At 41.0% G+C, this 23541-nt stretch overlaps 1 protein-coding gene and 1 non-coding gene across 3 annotated transcripts in view; one reads left to right on the plus strand and one right to left on the minus strand.

The window, feature by feature from the left end:
• The first annotated feature begins 4470 nt into the window (after window positions 1-4470).
• EXTL3 (exostosin like glycosyltransferase 3) overlaps window positions 4471-23541 on the plus strand; it is a 106451-nt gene continuing 87380 nt past the window's right edge. For both annotated transcript variants that reach the window (XM_054576016.1, XM_054576019.1), the window contains exon 1: window positions 4471-4566. The gene's annotated coding sequence lies outside the window, so the exon portion shown is untranslated. The remainder of the gene's footprint in view (window positions 4567-23541) is intronic.
• Window positions 12117-12250, minus strand: LOC129072610 (small nucleolar RNA SNORA1). Its single transcript, XR_008529367.1, has one exon. It is a non-coding gene; the product is annotated as a small nucleolar RNA SNORA1 (small nucleolar RNA).

Genomic DNA, 23541 nt, shown 5'->3' on the forward strand with positions numbered 1-23541 from the left:
CTAAGTGTCCACAAATAGAGGGATAAACAAAATATGGTATAGCCATACAAAGGAATACTATTCAGCCATGAAAAGGAGGGAGGTTCTCACACATGCTAAGTAGAAGAAGTCAGACACAAAAGGACAAATGATTTCATTTATCTAAAATATCTAGAATAGGCAAATTCACAGAGACAAAAAGTAGATTAGACATTACCACGGGTTGGGTGAAGCAGAAAGTGCGGAGTTATTGCTTAATAGGTATAGAGTTACTGTTTAGGATGATAAAAAAAATATATAGAATAGTAGTGATGGTTACATGACATTGTGAATGTAATTAACGTTACTAAATTCCACACTTAGAATAGGTAAAATAGCAAGTTTCATGTTATATGTATTTTGCCACAATAAAATGATAATAAAAAAAAAAAACTAACCTGAATGTTTAATAGTAAAACTATGCATGTGACTGAAGATGCCAGACCTGGGTACAGCCCCATAGAGCCTGAAAAGAGTACAAACTCAGTGGAAAAACAAAGATGAGGCCTAGAATCAAACAAACATAGCGTGTTTGGGAATGATAACCTCAATAAAGTGAAGGTACCAGGAGCAGAACAGCAAATAAAGATGGAGAGATGAGTAGAGGTCAGATCAGGAAATACCTGTCTCCTGTGCAAAAGAGTGAACTCTCCCCCGCGAAGGGGTTTTAAGCAAGAAGGAACATATGTATAATTAGGTTTGCCTGTGAGAAAAATCACTCTGGCAAGTGTGGTGGGTATATTGACCAAGAACCACATTGAAAGCAGAACACAGGTAGGTTAGGCTATGCACGAAGTGCAGTAGTCCCCTCCCCTTACCTGTGACTTCACTTTATGTGGTTTCAGTTACCCGTGGTCAACACATCACAGGAAGAAGGGTGAGTAAGTACAATAAGATATTTTGAGAGAGCGAGAGAGACCACATTCACATAAGTTTTATTATATAGGAGTGTATATTGTTATAATTGTTCTATTTTATTATTAGTTACTGTTGTTAATCTCTTTATTGTGCTTAGTTTATTAATTAAACTATCATAGGTATATGTGTATAGGAAAATACATCATCTCTATGGGGTTCAGTACTACCCGTGTTCTTAGGTATCCACTGGGGGTCTTGAAATGTATCCTGCTTACTAAGGGAGACAGGACACCCACCAAGTTGTCTTGGTTTTGTTACCTGCCTTTCCACAAGGCCATGCTCCCTATTAACACTGCTGCTAACCTACCACATGCCCCTTCTGTCTGCTTCTCACTGGGTGTTCCCAGGTGTGGCTCCCTGCCCGCAGCCTTCCCACGTTGAGGCTGTTAGGTGACTTACCTGGGCTTAGTGGCGTGCTGGAGCTCCGACTCTGAGCCCAGCAACCTGCTGTCGGTAGTGGGAGGTCAGCTATCATGGCAGTAGTTACACCACAGAAATCTGCAAACACCACCCCTCAGAGCTTTTCTTTCAGGAGAGCCAGTGGTTGTTTTCATCAGTACACTGCCACTTGGGCTTCAGGTTCCTTCAGAAGGAAAAGAAAACTGATCTGAAGTATTAGGCAGGGCCTATTTCTCTCAGAGATCCTCTGGGGTCCCCGTCACCTCAGCAGGCAGGAGGCGAGGCTCAGTAAAGACTTCAAGCTTCTCATCCCACCCATGTGGCAGGGCTAACCAGAGGAGGCTGGCTCAGTTCCAGTAGACTGGATTCCACCCTGGTAGGGCACCCACCCCAAGCTGCAGGTGACGAGAGGCTCTTCTCAGCCCCTTGTACTAGAGCTGAACTCTTCAGCAGGAGGATATTTGTGTGTGTGCCCTCTCATGACGGGGATCCTGCTTCTTATAATTCTCAACCCATGTCGTCTCTGCCCATGTCCCTTATTTATGTATTTGTTTATCTATCCATTTATTTTTATTTTTTAGACTTTATTTATTTTTAGAGAGAGGGGAAGGGAGGAAGAGAGGGCGAGAAACATCAATGTGTGAGAGAAACACACACATTGTCAATTGGTTGCCTCTTGCATGCTTCCAACTAGTGATGCGGCCAGCAACCTACGCATGTGCCCTGACTGGGAATCAAACCAGTGACCTTTAGGTTTTTCAGGATGACACCCAACCCACTGAGCCACACCAGTCAGGGCAATTCATTTATTTTTAAATATTTTATTTATTTATTTTTAGAGAGAGGGAAAGGGAGGGAGAAAGAGAGGGAGAGAAACATTAATGTGCCAGAGAAATGTCTATCAGTTGCCTCTCACACGTCCCCAACTGGGAACCTGGCCCAAAACCCAGGCATGTGCCCTGACTGGGAATGGAACTGGAGACTTTTTGGTTTGTGGGACAAAGCCCAACTGACTGAGCCACACCATTTGGGGCCCATGTCCCATATTTAAATGCAAGAGATGTTACCCTGCTCCCAGGCATTTGGACATGTCTTTTCAGCACCTCCTGCAGGAAGCCAGACTCGTCAGATGTAGACACATAGATATATGACTCATGTGGAGCCTCTAGGCTACCTTACCTTATTAACATTCCTAGATTCAACTGGAAAGGCCTGAAAGGTGTTAAAGGACAGAAAGAAGAAAACTGTAATCAGTTTGGTTTTATAACATTTAAGTTGTGTTTCGATACATTTGAGATTATATAATGTGCATGATTATTATCTTCGTCACCCAGTAGGTGCAATTTTCATAAGCGTACCCTTTGACTCCCAAGCGCCTGTTCCCTGCTATGGGCTGAACTGTTACTCCCCCCAAATTCATAGGTTGAAGTCCTACCCTCCAGTACCCCAGAATGTGATTGTATTTGGAAATAGGGTCATTGTGGGTGTCATTAGGTAAGATGAGGTTGTACTGGAGCAGAGTGGGCCCCTAATCTGTGGGTGTCCTTGTAAAGGAAGGAAATTGGACACAGGCGCTGACATAGGGCAAATGCCCTGTGAACATGAAGAAGGCCGTCTGCAAGCCAAGAGAGCCGCCTGGGACAGATCCTTTCTGCACAGGCCTAAGGAGGAGCCAATTTTGTCAACACGTTGATCTCAGACTTCCAGCCTCCAGAACTGTGTGACAATATATTTCTGTTAGACCGCACCCAGTCTGCAGTACTTTGTTACATTAGCTCCAGCAAACAAATATACCGCCCAATAAATGTACTTTTCTCTTGTGCCCCACTGGCATTTGCTAACAAGCAGGACTGTCATGGTTCTCTAAAGCCTTAGAACTTAAAGGTAACATTTTAAAATTTTACTTTTAAGTAACTTTTTATTTTTTTAAAAAAATATTTATTTATTTATTTTTTAGAGAGAGGGGAAGGGAGAAAGAGAGAGAAACATAGATGTGAGAGAGGAACATCAATTGGTAGGTGCTCCCACCAGGGACCAAACTGGCAACGTAGGCATGTGTCCTGACCAGAAATTGAACCAGTTACCTTTCACTTTGTGGAATGCACCAAACCAACTGAGCCACACCAGTCAGGGCATAACTTCTTTTATTTTTTCACTTGGAGTAAGGGGAAGCTGAAATAGTGCAATGCCATCCAAAATTATAAATAGTCCCAACGATTTAGAAATGTCTGAAAAGTTATTTAATAAAAATAAAGAACCTTAAGACACATTAAACTCTACTTACATTGCTCCAAAGTTTATTTTTACATTTGCCAACATATATATTTTCACATAGTTGGAACCATTGGCTACAATGCTGTCTTGCATTTTGTATTTTTAATTTAATATTATTTGATAGAAATATTTCTGCATAGTGATACTGTTCAAAGTGTTAAATAGCTACCATACATAATTTTGTGCCTTTCACTTATTAGTCTTTTGTTATTTTCTAATTTTTATTGTGACTATTTTTGTGTAATTTACCTTTGTTACTCCTTTTGAACTATTTCCTTGAGGTATATAGCCAGAAGAGAAAGTCCTGGATTATACCGTTTTGTAGTTCCTGTTACACATTAATCCGTTATTCTTAAAACAGATTGAACCCACCTGTGGTTTCCCCAGAACTAAACTAAGTGTGATGATTTGTCCATAATCTTGACATCATTGAGTCTTACAGCTTTCCCTGGTCTTAAAGTTGCTTTAGTATTTTACTTATGTGGGAGGTGGTCCCAGGCACTTTTAAAGCATGCAGTTTATTTTTATATCTTACTAAGATATGAGCGTCTGCAACAAATGCTGCAGGTCCTTGCAGTAGCCCTAAGTGATCAGCCCTTCCTGTAAGGTGCAACCTTTCTCAGTTCCCCGTCACGGGGCTCGGGTTCCTTTTGGAAATGCGCCCACCAGGGGTCAGCGCAGGCTCAGTTTTGGGCTTGTCTTCCCACAATGCACCGGGCTCTGTAGTAACCGCGTCGGAAGGTGACGGAGCAGCGGCTGGGACGGCGGAGCCCTGAGGGTTTGCGAGGCGTCGACGGGGCTGCCGGTGGGCGGGGCGTCCTGGGGGCGGGGCTGCATGGGGCGGGGCCAGAGGCTGCCGCCGCCGCCGCCGCGGTAGACCCTGCTGCGGGCCGCCGCGGGGTCTCTGGTGGCGTTCTCCCCAGGCTCGGAGACCTCTCCACCCGGCGCTGTGACAAGGTAGGGAGGTGGAGGTGGGGACCATGTGTGAAGTCTTTCCTTAGTTGTGGAAACAGGAAAAGTCTTAAGCTGCTAACGTAGAGCTGGAGCAACCAGGTTGGTTCGGAGGGAATCTGTTGTAAAACTCTTTTGTCTGCGTCCCTTTGTCCGGTCCCTCCAGTCTGCTGGGCTCTGGGGAGCCGAATTTGGGGAGTTTGTGCCAGGTTAATTTTAAGCTCTTGGTCCATCCCTTCTCGTGTACGGATGCAGACTCCGGGGTGGGGTTAGCATGTGTGAGACGTTGTGTAGGTGTGGGCTGGGTTTCTTCCGATGTGTATTTGTGTGAAGACTCATGGAAGATTATGGGTAGGTCGGAATCTACTTCGCCGTTTGGGTGAGGGTCCTGAGCCCAGCTGTTTCAGGTACTTCAGTGAGTGGCGTCTGTCACGTGTCCCGCCTGCGCCAGCCTATCAGGTGGCGGTTATCCTGTGATTGAAGCTAGTGGGTGTCCTCAAGTTCCAATACACCCAAACACACCGCACCCAGGACTACTCTTCAGGGCACTGCTTACCAAAAGTCCCTGCTGCCAACCTCCAGAGCTCCTCAAAGCACAGCTGACCCTAGTTTGGAGATCCCGCGCTTAAAGCTTTCCAAAAAGTAAAGTTTGACAGACAGAAGCACTGGAATATGGGGCAGCTGGGATAGCTTAAGGTTGTTGTTGTCTGTCCTCCTCAGCCTGTTTCTGGGTCACCGTGCATGGCTCCATCTATCCGGTCTGCTTTCTGCTACCGCAGCACCCCTTGGTAGCAATGCCAATCTGCAGTAATCCCAACCTGAAAGTCCCACGCTGCTGTTCTAAGGTGACTCCACCTTTTTCCACTTTTAAAGGCTCAGAAAGGCACTTTAGTCCTCCCATCCCTATCCCCAGAGTAGAATAAATTATATTTTTTAAAGATATATTTTTTCTTTAAAACCCTCACCCTATGTTTTATGTCCATGGCAATAAATATCGGTAGATTTTCCTTGTTAAATCCAAGCAGTTTCTTTTATTGTTAGTAATAAAGATTATAATTAGGAAAAAATACCTAAAGGATATATTCTTTAGGTGAACATGATCCTAGTTAACACATTAGCTGATAGTAAAAGGCAGAAGATGGGAAATCCGGCAAGCGTGGTCCTAAAACATTTCTGCTGTTAAGAAGAGGTTGGACAATAAAATTAGCTCTATTGTTCCTTTCAAATGTAAAATGTCATGAGTGAACAGATTCCTTTTTTTTTTTTTGTTGGTCACACCTCTTGACTTCAGATAACAGTACAACGTAAGAACATTCTTTCAAATTATTTCAAAATAGGTGTTATCACCTAACCTATGCCCAAGGAAATAATCTAGGAGTTGTCAGGATTCCAAATCTTTGTTAAGCAGAATTTCTTAATGTTCCTTAACCCTATCTCTGGGCACTTTGCTTCAGAAATGTCAGTTCTCTATCAAAATATGAAATTATGAATTGCTCATATGTATATTTTCTATTTGGAAATTTTCCACATCTGACATTAATATTCATTTAAAAACATTGTGTATTTGTGAGTAAAAAAGTAGAACCTTAAAAGATTACAAGCAAGAAAAAAATTGTCTTAGCTAGTACACATCCTCTGTGGTAATAAATGCAAAAGATAAAACCAAAATCTAGTAAGTCATTAATAGTCAACAACACCCTTGAGAACTAGAGGGCAACGTTTGAAGCTTAAAAACAGTTTAAATACATGGTAAAGATAACTTTGCAGAGTCGATTGCAAGCATGAGTAAGCTCACAGCCTCAAGAGAGTCATGTGGAAAGACACACGCATATAAAGAAATTTATAGACAAATTTGTGGGCTTCCAAAAAATAAGCAGATCAGATGTTTCCCACATTAACTGTAAATACTATGCATGTTAGGTTAATTTAAACAGTTGGCCTGTTGCTTTTACAACCTTTCAGTGCCTATATTATTTCAAAAAAGGCACAGCTGATACAGTTTTTGCTTCTGAAAGAGGTAAATTAAAACAAAAAAAAACAAACAAAAAAACCCCCCAAACTAACCTCTAGCCATAGACTGAAATTTGCAGGAGTTAGCACAAACAAGCAACTCATAATTAACTCATTTCTTGAGCAGATATTTATCACGTACCCAGAAAGTGCAAGACTGGACTCAATTCATTAGCCCACTCCTAATGAAAAAGAGCCATGAGTATGATTTCTTATTGGGGGATATGTCATCAGGACCATAGAAGGACAGGCCTAGGATGTTTCTCAGACACTGAGGAAGCAAAAGCATCTCTCGAAGCATCTCATGAAGACATGAGGAGCCCAATTGAAAAACACACAACTTATTTAGGAGACAAAAAGTAATAAAGTACCTTGAAATATTTCCCTTTGTCTTTCATCTTTGTGGTGCCAATTTTTAAAAAGCTGTTTATTATATTATGATACTAATTGTAACAGTAACTAATGATAGCATTAACGAAATCATGGAGGTAAAGTGGCAAGGTGTGAGGCCCAGAGAGATAAGAAATAAGAATGAAGAGCGAGGTGGGGGTCAGATTGCAGAGGGCCGTGCACGGGCAAGGGGAGAGACTGAAAACTTGAGCAGGAGAATGACAGGATCAGAACTGCTGTGGATGGTCACTCTGAAGCCTGAATGCCTGAAGGAGCTATGAGGCCAGGAGGCAGGAAGGACTGTCGAGAGGCTGTAGCAGTGAGGAGGAAAGAAAATGATAAGGACCTACCATTTATAGAATGCATTACGAGATTCTGCTTTCTCATACATTATTTCATTTGGTTTTCATAATTGTCCTTTGCGGTCAGTAGGGTAAAGTTCATATCTTGATTTTTTAAGTGCTTACCTCAGTGCTTTGTGTACACCATCGCTGTCTTTTATAAAACCCCTGTAACTTAGGTACTATTAGCCCACTTTACAGAAGTTGATTCTGAGGCAGGATAGGGAGCAGTCCCAGGTCCAGTGTCTGATGCCAGGCTCTGTTTAAATAGCATGTGGGTCCTGCTTCTCTAGATAATGGGACACGACAACCCTTCCAGGCAGACCTATAACCGGGAAACACCTCTCAGGACTCAGCATGGCCATAAGACCGCAGTGCCCAGCTTCTTAAGCTCTTCGGTCTCTGCAGGTGTCCCATTGAACAGAACAGTGTGACAGTTCCTCAAAATAGTAAACATAGAAGTATCATGTGCCATGTGATCAAGCAATTCCACTTCTAGGTGTATACCCAGAAGAAGTAAATGCAGGGTCTCAAACATCTTAGCACCCCTGTGTTCATGGCAGCACTATTCATAATACCCAAAAGGTGGACACAGCTAAAGTGTCCAGTGATGGAGGAATGAATAAACAAAATGCGGTCTATGCATGCAATGGAATATTCAGCCTTAAAAAGTAAGGAAATCGTGACGCATGCTACAACATAGATGAACTTTGAGGACATCACGCTAAGTGAAATCAGTCTGTCACAAAAGGACAAACTGTATAATTCCACTGATAGTAGTCAAATTCATAGAAAGGAAAAAAAAATGGTGGTTGCCAGGGCCCAGGAGGAGGTGGAATGGGAGGTTGCTGTTTGAAGGTTATTTATTTATTTATTTTTAGAGAGGAAGGGAGGGAGAAGCAACATCATTGTGTGGTTGCTTCTAATGCGCCCCGCTACTGGGGACCTGGCCCGGAACCCAGTCATGTGCCCTGACTGGGAATTGAACCAGTGACCCTTTGGGTCACAGACTGGCACTCAACCCACTAGACCACAGCAGCCAGGGCAGGAGGTTGCTGTTTAATGGGTAGAGAGTTTCAGTTGGAAGGATGAAAAAAGTTGTGGAGATGGATGGTGGTGATTTTTGTTCAGCAATGTTTATGTACTTGATACTTCTGAAGTACACGTTTTAAATGGTTAAAGTGGTAAACTTTATGTTCTGTGTGTTTTACCACCAAAGGAAAAAAGTCACATTGAGCATCACATTATGAACAGATGACCAAAGTACAGGCACATGTGATAGATTAGTGATAAGGAAGACTAGGCAACGCACTTCCAAAAGTAAAACAGACATCTCGTAAAGCCCAGCCCAAGACAAGAATGCTAGCTAGATTTCTAGAGACAGGTCACAGAAGTGTAAGACTGGAACGTACCTGAGATATCATTTAGTGCAATCTTCATTTTTTACAGTTGAAAGCAGTGAGGCCCAGCGGTATCAAGTGGTTTTCCCAGAGTCGCTGAGCAAGCTCAGGCAAGGGGAGAGTGCAGAGCAAAAACCTGGCTTCTGCCAGATAGTCATACCTGATACAGACAAGGGCCCACTTGGGGCTGAGGGACAGAGGTGTGCTCTGAATTTCTTATTTAAGCAGAAAGAGAAGCCAAGTTTTCCATCTTTATCAGACTTGCTGCAGCAAATTCTTAGGTTTACAATTACAGAAGACATTTAGGTGCTTAGCTTTTGGTGTCTGTGTTTAGGTGGGAAAGTGGTGATGAGTTAGAATTTGTTTGTTTATTCAGACATTCTCAAATATTCAAGGGACTGCGTTGTGCCAAAAATCCTCTCTAGTTTCCAATTTTTCTATCTAGTAACAACTGTCTGCCAGCGTTACTCTAGTTGCTCTGCCAGTCACTGTTGGACATAAATCCCTAGTTATATGAACCTTCACAGATTCCTGGAAAGACGTGAGGGGAACAGGGAGAGCTGAAGAGGAAGTGATAGGAGGTGCAGTAGAAGGGTATGAGATGTCAAAGAGAGTTGTGATTCCAACAAGGAAGTCACCCAGAGTTAACGGGGTTCTCAGTAGGACAGGTGTCTAGGGCTACAGATGCAGAAGGGTTGGAGTCCCTTCTGCTCATGGAAATCGCCCTTGGCACAAGCCCAGCGTGGGGACTGCCTGGAGTTCTTAACGTCTGAACGGAGGATCAGAGTGGTACATGGAGACAAGCAGAGGTGCAAGGAAAGAGGAAGAGATACACAAGACAGTACAATCTGGAAAAACCCTGATTTTTGTGGAATAACATCCCCATCTTGTAGCCTATAAGAATAAAGCCAGATTAGCACTTTACAACTATATGCATAAATGTGACTAGAACCCCTTTAAAAAAAAATTAAATATGGAGTCCTGTCTGCTTCCAGGAGACCTGAAGTATAGAATACAGGGTAAAACAATGTGCAAAATAAGGCATTAGGGTAGTTTAATAAACAGGCACCATATTTGAAACCACTTAAGAAGGAGGGACACAGCAGGAAAGGCACAGTGCCTGGCGTATAGGAGGCACACACTGCTGGCAATTTTTAAAATTGTAAAACAAAAGTGGTCATAGCAGTGAAGATGAAATAGATCCTACCAGGTACCCAAGATGAGACATTTTAGCATGGAATTTGGCTTTAAATTTCTTGGAAGCTATGATAGAAAAAGGAAACAGGTTGGGTTACATCATTTTCTTATTCTGGCAAGATAAAATATACAGATTCATTTATAGGGAAGACATTTTTTTTCTTCTGGAACTAAATCAAAGGAAGAATTTATCATATGGGCTCCCTTGAATGTAATTTTGAAGCTATATACAATTTCTTCAATAACATTTTATGGACAGTTCTGAAAATGTCATGCAGATGAATGGTTTTTATGCAATGACACTCTTCTTACCTTTGGTGGCAACTACCTGGAATTATCATGAATGTGTAAAGTATTTTTCTGTTAGAATGCTGCAACGGTAGGATTCCGGGAGTGTCACTTTCAGGAAGTTACCTAAGGTTGAGTCATCAGGAGAACCTAGAGAAGTGGGCAGAATTGGATATCTGAGTGGGAAGAGGTCTCGCTGTTTATTGAGTTCCGCCATCTTTACTGTTCTCATGGGGCGGAAGATCCCTTGGCAGGAAACCAGAGCTAAGTGGTCCAACAGGCCTTTAAGCTTTGAAGCAAGAGTAGAATAAGCCCTGTGCTACTCTTGACACAAATGGCAGGCCCTAGGGACATAAATGACTGCTGCTGGTGGGTAGACCAGCAGTCAACCCCAGTCAGTGACTACACTTCAGATAAAGAGGAGGTTGTAATGCAGTGGGAAGGCCATGGACTTTGAAGTCAGACAAGTCTGGTTTAGCTCCTAGCTCTGTTACTTAACAGATAGGCGATTTCACAAATGACATAATTTTTCTGATCCTCAATGGGATATTTATATCTACCTGGTATGAATCATTTTACTGATCAGAGATAAGGTATATAAACAATAATAAAAAATAATAGTAGCCAACAGTTATTGATGCTTAACTCAGATGAGGCATCATGTTAAGTGCTTTACGTGCCTTATTTCATTTAGTCTTCAAAGCAGTTCTCTGTGGTACATACCACCTGGTAATTAGTAGGTGCTCAGCACATGATATCTATTAGTATTAGTAGTATCAGTGATAATAAATTGTTCAGGTAAAAGAGACCATCTTTGTCCTGGGAATTAGTGGCTAGAACAGGAGTTGGCAAACTCTAGGTCACAGGCCACATCTGGCCATTGCCAGTTTTTGTACAGTTGGTGAGCTAAGCATGGTTTTTACATATTTAAGTGGTTGAAAAAAATTGAGCCCTGGCTGGTGTGGCTCAGGGGATGGAGTGCCGGCCTGAGAACCAAGGGGTCACCGGTTCGATTCCCAATCAGGGCACGTGCATAGGTTGCAGGCCAGGTCTCTAGTAGGGGGTGCATGAGAGGCAACCACACATTGATGTTTTCTTTCCCTGTCTTTCTCCCTACTTTCCCCTCTTTCTAAAAATAAATAAATAAAATATTTTTAATAAATTGAAAGAAGAATATTTCATGACATATGAAAATGATATGAAATTGAAATTTTAGTGCCCATAAATAAAACTTTACTGGAACACAGCCATATCCTGTTCTTCACATATTGTCTGTGGCTGCTTTCATGGTACAACAGCAGGGTTGAGTAGTTGTGACAGAAATACAAATGGCCCACAAAGTCTAAGATATTGACTACATAACCCTTTACCAAAAGTGTTTGCTGACCCCTGATCTGGCATAGACCTCCAGGGGTCAGGGCAGCTGCAGAGCAGAGACTAAGCCAACTTCGGTATAAGCAAGACTGCCCAGGGGTGAATATTAAGAGATGGGATCCAGAAGGAGCAAAACTCCCATTGGCCTCAGTTTTGGGACCATGGATGTGGTCGGCTGCCTAAGGGCCAATGCGGACAAGTTGAGGAGAGAAAAAAGACTTGGGCTGGGCCATCTATTTGCAAGTTCTCCAAGCTCAGCCAGTCTGGGGCTAAAACCAAGTGAAGAAGCAGACAAAGAAATCTGGGATCTGTGAGCTGTTTCCCTCCCTTCCTCCTCCCCTCCCCCCTCCCTCTTTCCCTCCTTCCTTTCCTCCTTCCCTCCTTCCCTCCCTCCCTCCCTCCCTCCCTCCCTCCCTCCTTCTCTCCTTCCTTCCTTCCTTCCTTCCTTCCTTCCTTCCTTCCTTCCTTCCTTCCCTCCTTCCTTCCCTCCCTCCCTCCCTCCTTCCTTCCTTCCTTCCTTCCTTCCTTCCTTCCTTCCTTCCTTCCTTCCTTCCTTCCTTGTTATGGATCTCGCTGTCACCACTGCAATAAAATCACTGTGAAGAAAGCATAACCTGGGTCTCTGTGCAGCCACATGAGCGATTTCCAGGCACCATGAACAACAGTGTCATTTTCATCTAGGCTGAGGCTTGTGAGCTGTTCACTGTTATGCCTTTGTATGTTTGCTTTTTGTTTTGTATTTGTTTGCTTTTCCCTTTGTGCTTTAGCATAAATTCTCTTTCAAATATCCTAATCGTATTTCAGCTAGCTAGAGGAAAAATGATTGATTCACACCTGGGCCAAGATAAAATCCAAACTTCTTAGCTGTTCTTAAGTCACATGGCGTCTGGTCTGGTCCCTTCCCACTTGTCTAGACTCATCTTCTGACTGCTCCCTACACACCCAGGGCCCCTGGAAGTAAGCCTGTTCCACATCTCCTGTTTTTTTCCTACTCTGCTGCTCCTTCTGCGTCCAGCTTTATACATCTTCCCTGCCTGCGAAAATTCTCATTTTTCAAGACTGCTGCGATGCTTTGTCCTGGAAGAGATGATTATGTCCGCCTCTTGGCCCTCTACCTGCTATCACAGCACCTGTCACTCCATTGGCATCCATTGTTGAATCCTTCAGGGTTAGGAATGATATAATCTTAGCACATCCCCTTGCTTCTGGGACACGGTAACCTGAATGTGTGAAGGAGAATCGGGGTACCCTGCAGGGCCAGGAGCAGTGAACTTTCCAGCTCAGGAACCTGGAAATGATGGGTAAGAAATGGGGCAGATAAATGAAAAGCCAGGCAAAGAAGGCCTAGGATGGCAATGATCCTGCCTGGAGTTTTGTTTTTGTTTTTCTCTTATGGAGAATATTGAATAATTCAATAGGAGATGCCCTCTACTTTAAAAGACAATGCTCTTCAGAGTGTTTGCATCATACTTTTCTGTAGATTTCACAAGGCTCCATTGCAATTCAGAGAAGACATTTAGGAAGGGCTGAGACAACATGGTCCAAAAACTGTTGATGATGAAACTAAATATAAGGATAGAACTTGAAAATACAGGGTTGGGCAAAAGTAAGGTTACAGATGAGCACATGAAACATAGTTTATTCTTGTGTTATTATTTATTAATTAATTATTGTATTTTTCACATGGACAACTGTAAGCCTAGTTTTGCCCCACCCTGTATAGATGGTTAATGTGACCAGTAGATGAGATCTTTTGAGTGCAAATGTCTCACAGGAACTCTTATCATTCTCAAATGACAGTCAAGAGTCTTGACACCGTGAAGGACCTGATGTAGTAGCCTCTTGGTATTTGGTATTTGCTCAACCCAAGGGTTACATCTGCACTTAAGGATTTATTGTCGGTGATCCCTTGAGTGACCACAGCGATATCAAAACTTTATCTCACAGGCACAGTGTGAGTCTTATCTTGTTTTTCTTAAACCCAGATTCATTATCACATTCTGGCCTGCTGAATCTTATTGGCCACTTTGGGCCAATCTCACGCCATTGGTGAGATCTCCAAGTGGTTTATCTGCATCAGGCTGGCCGTTTACTGTGTAGAAAAGTGAGTGTCATATCAGCAAACCTAAAAGTTCCTCTTTGAGGTCAGTAATAAAAAGTAACCTGGTACTAACAGTTTTCCTTTATAAAAGAGACCATTTAGAAATCAGTTGTCTCTAATCAAACATTTACTTTCAGATTCCATTCTTTCTTCGACTGACCAAGGCACTGGTAAGACTGTGGAATGGTTTCTGCCGTCAGGTGGGCCCTCCTGGCTTCTAGCCAATTCTTCTGGTTTTTTCCTAGTCTCTTTCCTATTTTCCACAGCAATTTTTCAAACGGCCTCCATTCTCCCCAAAACTCCCACCTCTGGTTTCTCCTCGCTCTCAGCAAGTAACCTGACTGCTACTTTATGGAAAAGACAGAGACTGTCAGACTTACACTTCCTTACCTTCAAGTTCCTTCAGCTTTGCTAACCTAGCATTAGTTCTGCATGCATCCTTCTCTCTGCCCCATTCCAGCCGAAGAGGTAGCCTCCCTTTGAATGAGGACCAGCCTTCAAATCCATGCCTTGACCTCCTCCTTTCTCAGGGACTTCTCTCCGATATCCATCTCCTGCATCCTTCTCATTCGCCTTTACAAATTCTTCCATCTCCTTCATCTGAAAACATCTCCCTCTGGCAACCCTCCCTTCACAACACAACTTCTATATTTAGAATTGTTTCTATTCTTCCTCACCTCAACCCTTCAACCTTCTTCAGTCTGATTTCTACTCCCATCCCTCCACTGAAACCTCCCTCACAAAGGCCGTCAACTTAATGCCTTACTGCTAAGACCAACACATACATCTTAGTAATTGTCTTACTAAGTAGCAGTAGCTACTCTCGAGTAGCATTTGACTTTCCCGACCGCATTTTCTTCTTTTGAAAATTCTCCTCTGTTGGCACTGTGCTTTCCTGGGTTCCTCCTCTTGCTTTCTCCTTGGGCTCATCTTCCTCAGTATCACTTCTTCGGTGCTGGTTCTACCCTGGGCTCCGCTCTCACTGTCCCCACTCTTCCCATAACTTGATTCCAAGCAACAGAACCCCAACTCTTATTGAACTAAACAACCAACCCACCAACACACCACCGCCAAAAACCACAACAGAGGAAACACATGCTTCTTGTGCCTGAAAAGTCCAGGGGGTAGATCTGGGATAGCTGGTCCCAAGACGTGAAACGAGGATGTCAGAAACAGCCTCACTCTCTGCCTCTTAGCTTTGTTTTCCTCCGTGTGGGCTCCATTCTCAGGCAGTCTCTTCCTAAATGATGGTCAAATGCCTGCCAGCAACTGCAGGCATATATCCAATCCTCTTAGCAAACACAGTGGAAAATTTTCGACCTGATTTCTTAATCTGGAAGTTGGGGAATCATTTTTGACTCCTCTTCCCCCACATCTGCTTAATCACTGAGTCCTATACCAACTTCTAAATACCTCTCCATTCCTGCTGTTCATGTTCAAGTTCAGGTTCCCACCTTTCCTCTAGACTCCTGCAACAGCCTCCCTGATTTTCTGTCTTGGGTTTTGATGCCCTACAATCTATTCTTCACATCACAGCCACTGCAATCTTTTGGGAATGTTTATCTGATCCCATTACACAGAGCTTTGCTAGAAAGCAAAGACAAAGCTCTGTTCTTTCGTAAGGCATTGCATGATATAGCTGCTGTTTACTTCTGTCTGCCTCTGCCTCTCTCTCTCTCTCTCTCTTAAATTCTCACCCGAGGACATGTCTTTTGACTTCAGAGAGAAGGAAAGGGAGGGAGAGAGGGAGAGAAACATCAGAGTGAGAAACATTGATCAGTTGCCTCTCCTATGCACCCCAGCTGGGGCCTGAACCCACAACCAAGGCATGTGCCCTGACCAGAAATCAAACCTGCTACCCTTTGGTTTCCAGGACAACACCCAACCAACTGAGCCACACCATCCAGGGCCTCTTTCCTCTTTTCACTTCTCATTTCATCCCTTGTTCTGGACAGTTCAGCCACAGATGCCAGGTTAGCCAGATCTTTCCCAGCTCTGTACCTTTTCACATGGTGCTCCCTCTTCCTGGACCATTTCCCTCCTGACTCCCTTCCTGTGTAACTGCTCCATATCCTTTCAGGTCTCATGTTATACATAACTGTATTGAGAAAAGCCTTCTATAGAGCTTTATGTACATACTCTTCCTGTAAGAACATTCTACTTTTTCCATGCTAGCACTTAACATATTTTATTGTAATTGCTTATTAAATTTAATAAGGTCTGTGAAGGCAGATAATTTCCTTTTCTTGTGAAATGTCCCCAGCATCACAGAGTAGACACTCAATGGATATTTGTTGAATTGTAAAATAAAGTGAGATGTGATTGTACTAGGTGATTTTTCCATTCTCTTCTAGGCTGATTTGATTAGCTGCTGGAAAATCTAAAAAATAATGCTTATTACTTTTCTTTTTTTATATGCTCATTGGTCCTCCTTAGAGAATAGTCAAGTTTTGGAGTCTTAGTAATCATCTAGCGCTAATTCACTTCATTTGACAGATTAGGAAGAGGAAGCTCAGGGGAGCTTAGTAATGTGTACAAACCGCACAGCTTTGTCCAGTCGCAAAATCGGGCCAGAACTCAAAGCTCATGTCTTTCAGTCCAGAGTGGCTTATGATATCAGCACTTTCACCAGACTAGTGTGTAAGATTTTTATATTAATTCAAAGGAATCTTACTGCCTATAGCTTCATGTGTTTTTACTTTTAAAATGTACTTCCGGATCCTGTACATGTCAATTGATTCTGTCAGGTTTTTAGGGTGAAAAGTACTCACTGGTCCCTCGATGCCTACACTATTCCCCAGAGTCTGTCCTCTCAGGTAGGGGTGTTGGGGTGATGCTTTGTGCCATTGGCGCTCTAATGCCACCACAAAAAAAACTGGAAGCTGTGCATTTGATTTAGTTGTTCCACCACTTCACCTCAGAAGGGTAATGGCTGAGGAGATGCCATCTGGATTTGATCTGAGGAACACTCATGTTGTGTAAGAGAAGTAACAGGCTTTCCTACTTAACACTTTGTATGAACTGCCCTCCAGTCCTCCTGGGGGGCTCACTGACGGATGTCCCTTATGAACTGGGATGCCCTTTATTCTCTCGGAGAGAGAATTGCTTCTATAAAAATCATGTTGCTGTTTGGAAAAGACTAGGTAGGAGTGACTTCCTAAAACTAATTATAATAGAACTCAGTATGGGCGAGGAAACAAATATTGGGGAAAGTTTTTGATTTTTTTTTAAATTTATTTTTAAATTTTAAAATTTAATGTATTAAAAATTAAAAAAAATTTAAGGAAATCCAAAATGGAACCTCTTGGCCAAAGCATTCAATGAATGGACCTATTTCAAAGAATATTCCTTGAAAATTCAGGGATTGTACATAAATGTTCTTCACACATTAGTTTACAATAAAATGTTCAATGTATCTTTTCATTATGATTCCTTGCTTTAACTGATTATTTCAGTTAACTGAGTTACCTACCATTTTACCTTTTGCATGTAGACTTGTTATATGCTCCTGAGTCTTTTTGTGTAGTAATGATTTTGGTTTTGAACTAAAACTGAAGCTTCTCTAGGGCTAGGGCTAGACCTACTTATTCACTTCTTCCAAATCTTACCACGGTGCCTTGTCGATGTTCTGTGTATGCCGCTGGTGATGGAATTTTATTTCCCTAGATGTGAGTGGGGCCAACAGTCCTTCTCACTCAGGAGCAGCAGCATTGTTTTGTTGTCATCTTTTTCTCCTTTCTTAACTCAGGGACATTGTCCCCCCACCACCCCCGAAGGGAGAAAGAAAGGGATATATGTATGTATGTATGTATGTATGTATGTATGTGTGTGTGTGTATATATCCCCTTCTTATATAAGGAGATACTCAATCACCAATCTCTATTGGGGGCTTTCTGTGCATTTGGCATTGTTCTTGTTACTAAAAAAGAAACTACAAATGAAGTGAAACACAAGTTAAAAATACATTTAAAACAGATGTTTGTGCTTAAATTAAAAAATTCCACATACAGCCCTTTGACCCAGCAAGTCTACTTCTGGAAATCTATCCTATGGCAATAATTAAACACAGGCACAAAGGTTTAGCTCTAACATATTCATCTCAACCTTGTTTATAGTGGGGAAGAATTAGAAACAACTTGAATTTTCAACCATGGGGACCTAACACAAAAATACAATGGAATTCTCAGTTAAAAATAATGTGTTTACTGACATGGAGGTAGTTACAATTTATTAATTGGATAACTTAAGCTATACAATGTGTACAGTTTTATCCCACTTTTGTGAAAGGAAAATACACCAAAATGGCTAGGAGGATATACACATAGATTACATGGTGATAATAAAATTATTTTTTTCTTACTAGTGTTTAAAACTTTTCCACAATAAACTTCTATAAAGTTATTTTTAAGTTATAAACTACTCCAAAGAAAATGGTTTCTATTAATGTCATTATTCTGTGTAAATTTTTCTTCAGAGGTATTTGATTTTAAATGAATATGTTAATAGTTGGGGTCTTTTGGAAAGGAAGACATTGCTTTTACTTTCTTGTTTGGTACCACTTTTTCCTCTATGCAGTGGAGCCACACCAGTCAGGGCATCAGCGCTCTTAACTACTGAGAGCATTCGCTAACTTGTGAAGTTAGTGCTGAGCAATTACTTATTGATTCAACAAGTATCTGAAAACTGAAAAACTGGATTTAAATTCTGCTCCCTTTTAACTCTGTGAGCTTGGGGTAGTAAGTTAATTTCTCTGGGCCTCAGTTTTCTCATTTATAAAATGAATACTATAATACATTGTTTCATAAGGATTAAATGAGATACAAAATATATAATTCCCAGAAAGGAGTAGTATAATAGATACATTGTTGTTAGAAAGACTAAATGAGATACAAAATGTATAATTCCCAGAATAGTATAATAAATACATTGTTTTTATAAGGCTAAATGAAGTACAAAATACATAAAGGCCCAGCACAGAGTAAGCTCTTCATAAAAGTAACTGTTAGATGCCTAATATGTGCCAAATACTGAGACTCACATTCATTCAGTCAACAAACATTTATTGAGTGCTTAGCATGGGCTGGACACAAACGCAGCCAAGTGTGGTGATAGCCAGAGGGAAAGAGGGGGTAGGAGATAGGCAGAGGTGGGCAGCGGGGGAGAAAATGAGGATGGAAAGAGACTTTGCTTGGGGCAATGGGCACACGGTGCAGTATGCAGATGATGTTTTATTGAGCTGTACACTTGAAACCTGTATGGTTTTGCAAACTGATGTCACCCCAATAAATTCAATAAAAAATGCCCTCTCCCCCCAAGAAACAAGTGGAGAAAACTGGACATGCAAATCCGGGTTGTCTGACTCTAAAGCTCACCTCACCACCAAACCTTCCTACCTTCACTTGGTGAGTGAGTCATTGATGGTTTGTGGGTTTTTTTGCTTATTTTTCTATTTTTATTTATTAAAAATTTATTTATTTTTGCATATACTTATGCTTCTTTCTTAACATTCTTGCCAACACTTCTTGCTCTGCAGCAAGAGCATTGAGGGAAATAAAATTAGAGTCTCCTCATTTTGTATTAAAATACTTAATTATCTCTGCAGGAGGCAATCTGACAAAGAATAAATAACAGCTCTGCTTAGAGTGTTTCTTTGACTCAATTAGAAATCACAGATGACTCCCCTCTCTATGTAGAAAAGAGGTCACAACTAGAGGGAGAGGTCAGGGTGCAGCCTTGAGAGGGGGGCAGCGACGGGGGCGGGGGCGGCTCCCAGGGGGATTCCCTGTGCTGGCCATTCTACCTGGCTCAGGGGAAGGAAACAGCGGGCGCCCACGGGCTGTGTACGGCTCATGGAGCCGCGGCTTCATGTCCTGGCTCAGAGTCTTTAGGGAAGACATGGCTCCTCCAGCCCCATGTTCCCCTCTCCTTCTGCTGGTCTGCAGTTGCCCAACCATCTGGGATGTCCCTGTCTTCAAAGTAGTGCTGGATAAACACTGCTGGAATTTGAAAACTTATTATTATGAAATTTTTCAAGTATTCAGAAAAGTACAAAGAATATCATGTACTTACAGCTTAGTTTTGTCAAATCTGGATGTCAAATCCTTTTTGGAGTAGCTCGTTTTGCACTTTTTGCTCCTGCCTTTTTGCTCCTGCTCCCTTTTTACAATAAAAAATAGGTGTGAGTCACACAGGAAAAAAAACAAATACCATGTGATTTCACTTATATGTAGAATCTAAAAAACAAAACAAGAACAAACAAAATGAAACAAACTCACAGGTACAGAAAACAAACTGATGATTGTCAGAGTGTTGGGATGGGGGGATGAGCAGAAAAAGGAAAAGGGATTAAGAAATACAAACTTTCAGTTATAAAATAAGTCTCAGGGTTGTGATGTACAACCTAGGGAATATAGTGAATAATAATACGATAACTGCAACATGACAAATTGTTATTAGACTTATTGTGATCATTTCACAAGGTATTAAATGTTGAATTGCTATGTTGTACAGCTGAAACAAATATATGTCAACTATATTTTTAAAAAATTAAAAATAGGGGTAGCAGAAACCCTCTGCGAACCTCTCCCCAGTTTCACTTTTCTGCCTCCCTCCCTTCCAGAGGCTGTCCTGAATTAGCATTACCGCACATGCTTCCCTCCTGTCCCTTGCACTTAGAAATGCATGGATAAATACCCTGACACATGATGCGCTAAGGCACATCCTGCATCTTGTACGCAGGTGCAGGAGTTTCTCTGGGATGTTGATCTAGAGCTACAATTGCTGGGTCATAGTCAACACACATTAATGTGGCCAGGTTTCTGTCCACAGTGGTCGTATCAGTCTATGGTGTATCTGAGATTCTGCTTCTCCACTGCCTCAGTCATGCCTACTGTTGTCTGACTTAAGGGTTTTTTTGCCCATCTGACCCAGGTGAAATTGTATCTCATAGGTGTTTGTATTTTCCTGATTACTAATGGTGTTGAGCATCTTTTCATGTGTTTATTGGCCATTTGTACCTCCTCTTTGTTATCTGTTCATATGTTTTGCTTTTTTTTGGTTATTATACTGTCATTTTTCCTTAATGGTTGAAGTAGCTCATTGTGTATTCTGGTTGCTACTCCTTTACTGGTCAGAGATCTTAAAGTCTCTTGTTTGTCTTTTACTTTGTTTATGGTGTATTTTGAGTATAGACAAGTTTAATTTTGCTGTAGTCAACTATTTCACAATATTTTCTTTATTATTGGTGCTTTTAAGTCTTATTTTTTTAAAAAAAAAATCCCCCTATTCTACAACCATATGTATCTTTTCTTATATTTTCTTCCTAAAAGTTTTTAAAGTTTTAATTTTCACATTAAGCATGTAATCCATCTAGAATTTATTTTGTGATTGGTGGAACATAGAGATTCATTTTTTTTCCTTCCATATAGACTTCAGTTGTTCCAGCACCTTTATTGTGTAGTCTGTTCTTTCTGCACTGATTTTGTGTCTGTTCAATGCCAAGTTTCCATACAGTCAGGGGTTGATTGATCTAGTTATCTGTTCTTGGGGTAACATCACACTGTCTAAATACTACACCTTTTTAAAAAATGTCTTGACATCTCATAGGGAGTGGTGGCCTGTTTTCTTTTTTCAAATTATATTTTGTTATTCTTAATTCTTTGTTCTTCCATATGGATTTAGACTCTGCTTATTAGTACCTTAACAAACACTAAAATATACTTGATCTTGAGTTCTTCTAGACCATTACGCTTCTGTTTGCATCAGACATTATAACATTATTTTTTCCTAATAAACTTTTGCATAACCATTTCTAATTGCTATGTTCATAGGTCAGTTAGCACAGGTTGCTTTTTTTCTTTTTAAAAATAGTTGTGATAACATTATATAATGGAAAATTTGCCATTTTAACTATTTTTAAGTGTATATCTGAGCAGCAGTGGATACATTTATAGTGTTGTGCAAGCATCACCACTGCGGCTGAGCTCCGTAATCACTAAGCAGCAACTCCCCGCCCCCTCTCTCCAGCCCCTGGCAACCACCATGCTGCTCTCTGTCTATGAATTTGCCTCTTTTAGTTATTTCCTATCGAAGTGGGATCATACAGTTTGTGTGATCATACACTTGGTGTCTAGCTTCTTTCACTTAGTAGGATGTCTTCAAGGTTTATCTGTGTCATAGCATGTGTGAGAATGTCATTCCTTTTGAAGGATCAATAATATTCCATTGTGTGTATTTACCACATTTGATTTATTCATTTGTCCCATATTGGACACTTGGGCTGTTTCCACCTTTTGACTTCTGTGAATAATGCTGCAGTGAACATGATGTACAAGTATCTGTTTAATCCCTGTTTTCAGTTCTCTTGGGTATTTTCCTAGAAGAAGAATTGGTGGGTCATATGGTAACTCTATGTTTAACTTCTTTAGGAATTGCCACACTGTTTTCCACAGCTGCTGCACCATTTTACATTCCATCAGCAATGCCTGAGGTGTCCAGTTTCTCTACATCCTTCCCAATATGTTATTTTTCATAATTTTAAAATAGCCATCTTAATAGATAGGATGTGGTACCTCACTGTGGTTTTGATTTGCATTTCCCTGATGACTAACCATGTTAACCATTTTTTCATGTGCTTATTGGCCATTTATTTATTTTCTTTAGAAAAATGTCTATTCAAGCCTTTTGCCCTCCCTTCTGTTCCCCCACTATCCCCTGTGACTTTATTATTTTTGAGAGCAGTTTTAAGTTCACAGCAAAATTGAGTAGAATATACAGAGAATTCCCATATACCCCCAACACGAACAGACTCCCCCTTAATCAACAACCCACACAAGAGATACATGTGTTACAATCGAACCTTCATTGACACATCATTATCACCTAAAGTCTAGCTTACATTAGGGTTCATTCTTGGTGTGCATTCTGTGGATTTTGAGAAATGGCTAATGGCATGTATCCACCATTATAGTAGCTTTTCGAATAACTTTGCTGTCCTAAAAATTCTCTATGTCCCAGCTCTTTCTCCTTCCCTACCCTCCGACTTCTCCTTTTGCCTGTTTTTAAACTGGGTTGTTTGTTTTTATGTTGCTGAGTTTCAGGAGTTCTTTATGTATTCTGGGTATTAAACCTCTATTGCAGATATGGTTTTCAGATATTTCCCCCATTCTCTGTGTTGTCTTTTCACTCTTTTTATAGTCCTTTGATGGACAGAAGGTTTTAATTTTTTATGAAATCCAATTAACTTTTTTCCCTTATATTGTCTGGACTTTTGGTGTCATATTTAAGAAACCATTGCCAAATCCAAGATCATGCAAATTTGCCCCAATATTTTTCTTGTAAGAGATTTATATAGTATTAGCTCTTAAATTAAGTTCTTTGATTGATTTTGAGTTAATTTCTATTTATGGTATAATGTTAATGGTCAACTTTTTTTTTTTTTTTTTTTTTTTTTTGCATGTGGATATCTGGTTTTCCCAGGACTATTTTTTTTTTAAAGATTGTTTTCCCCCTATTGAGTGGTCTTGGCAGCTTTGTTGAAATCAATTGGCTATAGATGTGAAGGTTTATTTCGGGGCTCTAAATTTTATTCTGTTGGTCTATATGTTTATTCTTATCCTAGTACCACAACTTTGATCACTGTAGCTTTGTAATAAGTTTTAAAATCATGCAGTGTGAGTCCTCCAACTTTGTTCCTTTTTCATGATTATTTTGACTATTCCAGGTTCCTTGAAATTTCATGTGAGTTTTGGGATGGGTTTTCCATTTCTTCAAAGAACACCCATGGAATTTTGATAGAGATTGCATTGCTTTGGGTACTATAACTTAACAACATTAAGTCTTCCAGTCCATAAACACAGGATGTCTTTTCATTAATTTAGAT

The sequence above is a fragment of the Pteronotus mesoamericanus genome, unplaced genomic scaffold, assembly GCF_021234165.1.
Source record: "Pteronotus mesoamericanus isolate MK-2021 breed Mesoamerican mustached bat unplaced genomic scaffold, CSHL_Meso_final contig_32, whole genome shotgun sequence".
Taxonomy (NCBI): domain Eukaryota; kingdom Metazoa; phylum Chordata; class Mammalia; order Chiroptera; family Mormoopidae; genus Pteronotus; species Pteronotus mesoamericanus.